Here is an 11,016-nt window from a genome sequence, read left to right as displayed (position 1 = left end):
ATTGTACACAGCCACTGAAGCCTGCAATTAACTAGGAAATAATCTGTACTAGCTTTTAGCAGATCACCTGTCCCCCGTAGCTGCAACAGTTTAGGACCGTGATGGCGAACCTATGACACGGGTGTCAGCACTGACACGCGTAGCCATAGTCGCTGACACGCGGCCGCTCACCCTGTTAGTGAATACCCGCAGGGGCCATGGCTCCCTTGCTGGTATTCACTAACCAGCACTACTAGCAGAACTGATTTCTCAGTTCAGTCTTTTGAGCGGCTAGAGGAGGGGAGGGGTGTTTTGTTTAAAGGCCCATTTACACCAGCCAATCGCTAAAAGGCGATCGTTTTAGCGATAATCGTTGCGTCTAAATGTGCGCCCATCGTGCACTGCTAGCTGATCTTTCAATTCAGTCCAAACTAAAAATCGTTGTTCAGTCTTATCAGCAGTTCTCCACAGGTAGCGCTGATAGCATTGTTTCCCCGTGGAGAACAAAGGATCTGGGCGCAGATAAGAGCCCTCCAGCTATTATTGCTTTCAGCTAAAGGCTTCATTTGCACACTTAATTGTTCTTAAGTAGCTACTTAATAGTTTATGCAAAATGATCGTTCAACGCTGTCACTCAAACTGTCTTTTGAGCAATCATTGGCCCGTGTAAATGGGCCTTAACTTGTCAAACACAATACTTCTTTACTCATGCTGGGAAAAGATAATGGTTTTTCTTCACACTAAACACAATTTACTTTAGCTAATGAGGAAAATAGGATTTCAAGTGATAACCTGTACAATTAAATTTTTTGGCATTTTATGCAAAAAAATAGTGAACGTGTTAGTGACCACCCATAGATGGTGTTTTCACGTACTGGGTATCTGGGCTTTAAACTACAGAGCCGTTAAACACGCTGGCCCTGTAGAGTAAAGCTCCGCGGTCTGTGTGTAACAGCTCCCTGTTATCGGCTGCCAAAGCTAGCCAATAGCAGGGAGCTGTGATGGGGGACTAACTGTTAACGATGATTGCATAAAAGTAAAAAAAAAAAGTTAGAGCTGAAAAAGGCTCTGTCGCAGCCTCAAGTACCCTCCACGTGGTGTGCAGCTCACATCGCTGCACTGGGGTGGTTGCTATATAGGAGCATCGACCCGAGTCCTGGGAATGTTCTAGTGTTGAACCGCAGATCACAAGAGACGGAATTATTGCACAGCTGGAACCCTGCTAGGGCTCCATAGACCCTCATGCAGGGCGTGATGTATCATGTTGCGTCCAAGGGGCAATCTACAGAGTGTCAAGGTAGGTGTTCATTCAATATGAGTGCCTCCAGAAATCTGATACTTTCAGATACTACACTTGATCTTGGCCAAAAGGCCAAGAAGCAATAACCCAGGGGGGGGGGGGGGGGGGGTTATTTCAAGCTTTAGTCCAAATATTGCTGAGCTTCGATGTATATGTTACATTTAAAACTTTAATGGTTTGAATATCTTATTTACTTAAAATGCCCTGTGGAACGTTCATGTGAAGACACTCGCTCCCATCTGCATCATCCTCTGCTCAAGGTTTTTCTAGTCTAGAAGAGTTCTCAAATTGGGTAACGGAGTGAAGACAAGTCCTTCTTGGACGTTAGCTCTAGGAAGTCAAAGGACTAAGATTTCCCCTGTGGGACTACGAATGAAAATTAACTCCTATACTCCTGATGCCTCCAGAGTTCTGGTGAAACATATTGGGGTTGCTGGTCTTTTAGCATTTGGATCGGATCCGATCCATCAGGGCAGCTGAAAATACTCACCTGGCTTGTCCGTGGTATCCCCTGGAGATCTGGTCCTCCTGGCCGCGCCAGACGATGATGTCACGCGCATGCGCAAGAGCCCCCGGCAAATTTAAAATCTCCTGGCTCCCAGCTCCTGAAGGTAGCCAGGAACAAGGAGATGTTACCAGGGACCGCGATCGCCGCTATCCAGTGGATAGTAGCGATCGCAAAAAAGTTAAAAAAAAGGTCCAGTTTCACCTCCCCTCATGGATCTGATCCATGAGGGGAGGTGAAAATACTCACCTCAGGTCTGCCGAAGTCCCCGTCTGCGCACCCGATGTCAATCGGGCGCGTGCACAGAGGGGCTCGAGCCCCGGGAAATTTAAAATCCCTCTGCCATGTGTAGCCAGGAGCAGAGAGATTTCATCGGGGACGTGATCACTGTTATCCAATGGATAGCAGTGATCATTTCAAGTAAAAGAAAGTGTAAAAAGTTAAAGAAAAATTTTTAAAAAGTTACAAAAGCTTACGTTTCATCTCCCCCCCCCCCCCCGGATCACATCCGTGAGGGACGATGAAATGACGTACATAAGGCCCACAGATTTATCCGCTGACCTTACCCCAGCTTCTGCGCACGCGGCTGTCGCCAAAATGGCAGGCGCAGCGCAAAAGCCGTGGATTGCCAGGGTAATTTAAAATCTCCCTGCTCCTGGCTAGAAAACGTAGCCGAGAGCCTGGAGATTTCAGGGGGGGCTGCAGTGAGCGGTTTCTGATCACGTGTTCGCCGTTATCCAATGAATAATGGCGATCATGTAAAAGTAAAAAAAGTGAAGGTTTATCTCCCCTCACCGATGCGATCAGTGAGAGGAGATGAAACTTTTTACCGGAGGTCTCCGTATTTGCTCCCCGACGCGATCTTCCTCCGTGAATTTTCCTGGATTCTGCACGTGACTGCCGGCAAAACACCGGACACATGCGCAAGAGTCGGGGAGCCCAGGGAACTTAAAATTTCCCTGCTCCCAGCGACCAATGGTCGCCGTGAGCCTGGAGCAGTGACCTTGTTGAGCGGTCCCCAGTCACGTGATAAAAAGGTAGCGATCTACCTTTGGCCGGTCTCACATGACCGGATAGAAATTACGGATTCCGGATGCGTCTGATCTGCAGTAATACGCAGATCAATCGCATTGGATTACACAATTCCGCTCACATTAGTGGGTCGGAATTGCGTAATCCACTCGCAGAAAAGAGAACGCAGCAGGTTCTATTTTACCGCAGATATCCGCAACATAGAGCCCATTGTGCTCCATGGTCGTGGATATACCTGCAGCCCATACGCAACTACATTGTCTACGGGCTACGGGTACCCGCGTCATCGCTAAGCGACAGTGCGGGAAATACAAACCAAAAAAAATGTACTGCGCATGACCGCCTGTGTGAGTAGGCAGTTATGCGCAGTACATTACGCGGCCGTACGCAGGGTCACGGCCAAGTCACAGCTGGGATCCACTGCGGGCCTCCGCAAGCTGATTCCACCTACGGCTGCGTGAGCCTGGCGTTATTCAGACTGCTACCTGTAATACGTATTTTACAAGAAGCCCCAGGAACGCTCGCCTTCATGCAGTTCCAGGAGCAGCTTGTTGAGCGCCTTCTGTGTGAGACCCTCGCACCTCATCAAGCTTACAGAGACTCACAGAGCGCCACTTTTTACACCCCATACCCACTACTGAGGTCACAAAATACCCCCAAAAAGCATGAGAGGAGGGGGGGGATACACGGTTTTATTGCCCCATGTACCCATCCCAACCAGCCTCCGTAATTACCCCTGTCTTTGGAAATACTACACAGTTCACATTATTACTTTTATCTAAGATTTGGGGAATGCCGAAAAGCGCGCGGAGTGTGTGTGTGTGAGGGGGTGGGGGGATTTTTTTAAGGTGTCAATTTTTATTCCGTACAAGTGGGCAATGGAATTTATTCCGTTGTACCCTGAAATTGAACAGGTGCTCCTTCCATTATATGCCTAGCCATGTGTCCTTTAAGTAGATTAGGGCCACAAGGGGTATGGTTCTGAAAATGGGACAAACAGGGGTATCCATTTTGGGGTGAAAGTCTTCATTCCTATGTACACTGTACAAAAAAAACTTTTTAAATTGATACAACTGCCAAAAAAATGAAAATTGTAATTTTTTACTACTGTTTTGCTTAGATTTATTCAAAAATGTAGGGTAAAAATACACAGTACACCCCTAGATAAATTCGTTAAGGGGTCTAGTTTTCAAAATGGAGTCATTTGTGGGTGTTCTCTGTCGTTTTGGCTGCTCAAGGGCTCTACAAGTGGGCAATGGGGCCTAAATCACCTTCATGCTAAATTTCTGTTCTGAAAGCCACTGACTACTCCTTTCATTTTGGGCCCCGTTGTGCATCCAGACAAAAGACTAGGGCCACAATGGGTATGTTTCTGAACACGGGAGAAACAGGGGTATCCATTTTGGGGTGCAAGGCTTCATTCATGTGTGTGCCGTACAAAAAAAGCTGTTTTTAAAATGACAGAATTGACAAAAAAACGAAAATCACAATTTTTTCATTTTGCTTTGCTTGAATTCATTCAAAAACGGTGGGGTCAAAATGGGCAGTACACCCCTAGATAAATTCGTTAAGGGGTCTAGTTTTCAAAATGGGGTCACTTGTGGGGGTTCTCTTTGGTTTTGGACACTCAAGAGCTCTACAAAAGTGCTATGGGGCCTAAAACGCCTTCAAGCAAAATTTCTGTTCTGAAAGACACTGACTACTCCTTTCATTTTAGGCCCCGTTGTGCATCCAGACATAAGATTAGGGCCACAATGCGTATATTTCAGAACACGGGAGAAACAGGGGTATCCATTTTGGGGTATAAATCCTCATTTTCATGGGCACTATAGGAAAAACATATGTCTTTTAAATGACATATTTGCAAAAACATGAAATTTTATTTTTTCTCCTCTAAATTGAATTAATTCCTGAAAAAAAAACGGTGGGGTCAAAATACTCATGACACCCCTCAGTGGATACATTAAGGGGTGTAGTTTTTAAAATTGGGTCATTTGGGGGGGTATCTATTATTCTGACACTCATGAGCCTTTGCAAACTTGGCTTGGTGCAGGAAAACAAAGTGTTCCTCAAAATGCTGAAAAGTAATGTTAAATTTGTACGTCATCTAAATGGTAAAAAAAAAACCACAAGTTTTTCAAATGTGCATTCAGAATAAAGTAAACAGATGTAAATATATATCTTATCAAAAATTTGTACAGTATGTTTGGACATATTTGAGATATTACAGTTGAAAATGTGAAAAAAATGACAATTTTTTCAACATTTTTCCAATATTGGTACTTTTAATAAATATACACAAATTATATCGGTCTCTTTTTACAACCAAAATGAAGTACAACATGTGGCGAAAAAACAATGTCAGAATCATTTGGATATGCAAAACCATTACGGAGTTATGCTATGTTGAACAACGCATGTCAGATTTCCAAAATTTGGCTCCGTCACTAAGGCGCAAACAGGCTTCGTCACTAAGGGGTTAAAGCAGCACAGACCTCACAGCTGCTATTGGTAGTGGAGGAGTTTGAGCATTTCTTAGAGACCATATTTAGGCATTGTATCTGCATTCTTTAAGGCTGGTTTAGACACGACAACACTCAAAAAATCTTTTGAGTGATAATCGTTGTGTTCCAAGCACAAGGTGATTGCTCAAACTTTGAGCAATAAAGCATAGATGATATTAATGTAATGCTACTGCAGCGTCTCATAGGGAGGCCCCAGACACCTGACAGACGTGGGGAGCTGGGAGGGTAAAGTATTGGCTTGTTATGGTGGCACTTACCAGGCTCCTTCCCGGATAACACGCAGCCAAGGCCAGAGTATCACTGCAGGGTACAGGACACCCATAGGATAGGGAATGCCCTCTAACAGGATAATAGGGGTTATAGTTGTCATGCGTGATGCCACCGTACCTACACACACCAGAATAAACCTCGGCGGAGAATAAATATAGCCACAGTCAGATTTTTAGTACCACGGGTCTCTACGAACGGTTAGAGCCGGGCATAAACTTTACCTAAAAACGTGCAAAACAGACAACACAAGGCAGCTCAATTAAAGACTTTACAGTGCAGGCAAATTACTTCAGAATGTAGTACCTCCACATGGCTCTCATAAGCTCAAAGACGCACATGTGTGAACAAAGTGTACCTCTACGCGGTGATCCTGGCTCCAGACTGCCGCGTAAGAAAAATTTGAGGGTTAGTTAGTACCTCTGCATCGGCCTTGAGAAGAAGTAGTTACTTACAAATGCTCTCTCACTATTGGGGGCTCACTCCACTTACATCCAATTCACAAGCAACACGGGAAATCTCTCGTCTTCTTCCATGCTTCAGCACATTAAGGCTAAGGCTGGATTCACACAGGGAGGATTACAGCGGAAACTCCATGCAGACTTTCGCTGTGGCAAATCTGCCTGCAGCAGCTAATCCGGGGGTTAGCCAGCCATGTGGACAAAGCCAGCATTAGCCGGCACTGCAGCGCAGATTCCCCGGACACAGCATGTCTTTTTTTTTTTCCCCGTTGTGGCCGTGCTGCATTCTATGGGAGCGCCGGCTGTAAAGGGAAAGCGTGATAAGTGCCGCGGGTTTTGAGATTTTTTGGCGGGATTCCGACCCCTCCATGTACCTGGACTTACATTTACACCTTCTCTCATACCACATGACATGACATAACTGATACACTTACATGTATGCTTTGGATTTTATTAAATATTTAACCCTTTTAGCGCTGCAGCTGTGCAACACACACTGGAAATGACAAGACAGCTTTGCATAGTGCATCAACATAGGACAAACGTATGACATTTATGGAGGGGACCAGGATGAAGTACTGGCTCACTACTCTACAAAATTACTAGTGACATTACTCACCCATCTCGTACCAAACACCATTATCATCTAGTTTTAAACATTTTGGAACATTATCAAGGCTTGTCTTTATAATTAACAGCTACAAGCAGAGTGGTGAGTCACAAGAAATGCCCGGTAAAGGAACAGGTAACTCCATGGCCTCTTGTGAACTCCAAGTCCGTGCTATGTACCTGGTACAATGTAACTTTTCTGGATCTTGAAACATTTTAACTTTTTGTGCCCATTTAGGCTGCAGCTTAATCTGCTGCTATAGATTTCTGCTCTATAACCCATATGTGTTCATGCGGAACACACAATTTTCAGCATTTTTAGAGGAGTATTGCGGAATATTCTACTTGTGTGAAAAATCCCCTAAGACGGGGTTCACACCAGCGCTTTGGGTCTCCATTGTTCAGTTAGGAGCTGAGCAGTGGTACACCTAGAAGCCCCAGATGCACACGCTGGACCCTAATGGCAACCAATGGACCCCATAGACTATAATGGGGTCTGCTGTGCCATTTTGTCTTGCATTTTGTGCTGCATGCACTGCTTTGAATGGCAGCGCCTCCAGTGCATATAAGAACACAGCCTTGTAGCTACATTTTTTCACAAAGCCAACCCGGTGCTGAGCTGGTGTAACTTTTGGAAGGCTGACTTATTGTAAGAAGTCTTTTTTTATGGGAGTTCTTTTTAGAATGGAAAATCCATCAATCTGGGTGACTTCCGATGACTTCCCAGAACCAGGATTTCATGCATTGCCAACCTTGTGGGGTTTTCTTGTGCACTGGTGTGTAGAATATACAGAGAACATTGTGATCAAGAAATTAACAGCCAGCGAAAGGAGTTCATTTGGATTGAAACAATTTATAAACAAAAGAGGTCAGAGGAGGGTTTCAAGAATCGTTCTGATGAACAGTCCCTGTTCAGTCAAGAAAAATGCAGCTAAATACAATGCTGGTGCTCCAACTAAAGTGTCCGAACACACAACTTATTGTTCTTTAGCACAGATAGGCCATAACAGTAAGCAACCAATTCCAGCACCGTTGCGTCTAAGAGAAATAGAGGATCAGAATTTAGCCAACACCATATAAATCAATGATCCCCTCCTGTTAGCTGGTAACAGTTCAGGCTGGTGGAGGTGGAGAAATGGTGCAGGGATGTTATCTTGGGGTCCTCAGATACCTGTGCATTGTTCTTTCACCAGTGCAAAATGCTACAACTTCCTCTTACCATCACACAATGTTTAATAAATTTGTTGCACTTTGTGCTGCCAAAGGAAAAAGTAGCATAACAAAAAAAGACTTCAGTTATGGCTTTTATGATAAATCAGTCCGTAGTGTCCAAATAAAAATACCAGTTGCAGTCAAACTACTAACGATCACTTGTCAGTTAGTATGTGAGTGCTTCTGATGCTCCGCCCCCTGGTGACATCATTGCCCCACCCCCTAATGATGTAATCACAGGTCCTACAACATATCTAAAACACAGAGCCTGACCAAACAGTAGAACACCACAGTTAGGGCTCTTGAAAAGGGCAGGACAAAAATAACAAAATAAGAATACAACTGAGCCGTTACTATCTCAGACACAACTCAGCGGCATTGGCGTAGCAAGGTCTGGTGGTACCCGGTGTGGAAAATTCCCCCGCCCCAATTTTGAAATTTTTAAAAGAAGGAAAGACAAGATACTTACAGTTACAAGTGTAATTTTCTGGTTTATTTACTTAACATTGTGAGCATAAACACTTAAAACCTTTGTCTCCTAACTTTGCTCTCTGAAAATTTTAAAATCCCATCATCAAAATTAATTCCGTTCGCTACTTTGTTTTCAATTGACAAGATGGCTAAGCCAGAGAGCCGAGCTTGACTCATCGTGGACCTAAGAAAGCTCTTGATTAATTTTACTTTTGAAAAGCTCCTCTCACACGATGCTACTGAAACACATAACGTTAACAAGAATCTTAAAGGGGTTGTCCCGTGAAAGCAAGTGGGGTTAAGCACTTCTGTATGGCCATATTAATGCACTTTGTAATATACATCGTGCATTAAATATTGGCCATACAGAAGTTATACACTTACCCCCTCTGCATGTGCAGAAGACCTGTGCGGCGCGAGCACGCTGGAGCGGCCCCATTCAACAGAACAGAAGAGCAGACTGCGCAAGCGCGTCTAATCGAGGGAGAAGAAGGCTTCGGTCGGCGCCATGGAGACGGGGACGCCAACACCGGAGGGGGTAAGTGTATAACTTCTGTATGGCCAATATTTAATGCACGATGTATATTACAAAGTACATTAATATGGCCATACAGAAGTGCTTAACCCCACTTGCTTTCACGGGACAACCCCTTTAAGGTTAACATAAACATGAGCATGGAACGAGTGGAGACAGAGAGGCACAAAGAGAAGGCAGCAAAAGCATTTTTCAAAAAATGGCAGATCTTCCTCCAGTCACACTACACTGACCAAGAAATTAGTAAGATAGTGACGCCCTTTCAGTATACGACCTGGTACCTAATAGAGGAGGCTAGAGACTCTTTGGGAAGACAAAAAAAAATCAACAGAGGGCAGGATAACGGGACGGACCGAAACAGAACATGAGGCATAGGATAGGGTCTGGATGGAGACAATAAGAGGAGAGGAAGGCAGAAATATTGAAAGTACCCCCTTCTGGTTATTTCCTTTTCTTTTACATTTTATTATGTTTATTTTTGTTTAATTTATACAAAATAATGGGAGGATTTAAAATATTGAGTAAACATTGGCAGGAAAAAGGCACAGGAGATCAATATGTTTGATATATCATTGTATTTTTCCAAGATTATTTGTTTCTGTATTATTTTATTAAGATTCTTTCTTTCTTTTTTATTGAATGGTAATGGAAAATATTTGCAAAAATTTAAAATAAAAAAGATGTTTGGAAAAAAAAAAAAAAAGAATCTTAAGGTGATAAAATCACAGCTTACCTCCTCCCCCTTTCTGCACAGATCACAGTGCATGCTAGAATAGTCTTCCATAGAAATTATTAGGTCAGCTTCTGTCCACTGTGTGAAAGGCCCATGAGTTCTGCAGTAAAGCATCTCTCTAAATGCTGTGACCTGCTGTAAAGACAAGATGGCCGCCCCATAGTTGTATACAGACAATACAATAAAAAGAAAATCTATAATGAGAAAATAAAAATAGAAAAATGAAAGAGATAAATGGAATATATTTTACTATCTGGTTTCCCCTAGTAAAAATAATACAGATGATTCATTTCCTTTAAGGCTTCCCTGAACCATCAATTTTTGGGTGATTCCATGTGGTTATATGTATTTTATCTGTTTTGCTTCTTCTAGGCAGATGCTGTTTCTCGGGGAAGGTTCTCCTGCTCTGGGATTTTGTCTACAAATTTTACTTATAGTGGACATAGTGTTCCATTTTTGGATAAAACAAGTTCTTTTGTAAATGCTAATGTGATTGCATCGTATTTAGTGCCAAATGAGGTTTATTTGTCCTCTTTCATACTATTTGTCATTTATTTACTCTTTATATTAGTTGTCAATCTATAAACAATAAAGAAGCTGTATTCATGATATGAATGTGTTCTATTGTTATGCTTGGGTGACAGCAGAATGATACTTGGGCAGTTAAAATAGCCACTTGGTGTCTGACTCTTTTTCTGGGTCAGGATACTACACCTGTCATATTATATGCCCTTATTGAGTAGGGTGTTGTTATATATATTAATGGTATAGGGGTTAATTCATCTAAGATAGCTAAATGCAATAAGATTTAATTTTAGATACGTAATAGTATAGCAGTGTTGATGATAATGGAATATGGGGGTTAGATGGAGGTCTGCCGCATCCTTGTTTTTGTGAATGGAGATGGGTGTCACCCCGTTTCCATGACAAAATACGGTGGAGATATCGTGGGGGCATGTAGATCTCGCGTATGCACGTTATATGTGTGTAGTTAAGTGAGATTTCGTGATGCGAGTGAAAATGCAGAACTATGAAACCAATGATTTTCAATGGTTTCATTCTTATTTGCAATGTTTTCACCCCTGCAATGCTGCGGGGGAAAAAAATTAAATCGCAGCATGTCCTTTCTTTTTGCCATATTGCCCAGTGCGTATTCTTACTGCTCTCACAGACTTCATGGGCTATTTGCATCCATAATACAGACCAAAACAGGACATGCTGCAATTCTTTTCACACATATAAAAAACACACGTCTGAATGCCCCAACGCAAGTCTATGTGGACTCAGGACTTCGTAATCCCCTCATATGAATGAACCCCTACACTGTGGTCCATACATACACAGACCCAACACCACAACCCTGCACTAGTAGCACATGTGGCACTAA

General features: G+C 43.1%; 1 pseudogene; it reads right to left on the bottom strand.

Moving 5' to 3' along the window:
• Positions 1-1,292: 1,292 nt before the first annotated feature.
• On the bottom strand, positions 1,293-1,363 carry LOC136594548 (U2 spliceosomal RNA; annotated as a pseudogene).
• Positions 1,364-11,016: the final 9,653 nt, after the last annotated feature.

This window comes from Eleutherodactylus coqui, chromosome 1 (assembly GCF_035609145.1).
Source record: "Eleutherodactylus coqui strain aEleCoq1 chromosome 1, aEleCoq1.hap1, whole genome shotgun sequence".
NCBI classification, from domain to species: domain Eukaryota; kingdom Metazoa; phylum Chordata; class Amphibia; order Anura; family Eleutherodactylidae; genus Eleutherodactylus; species Eleutherodactylus coqui.
Note: the sequence above shows the minus strand (reverse complement) of the source record. Positions and strands in the feature narration are given on the sequence as shown.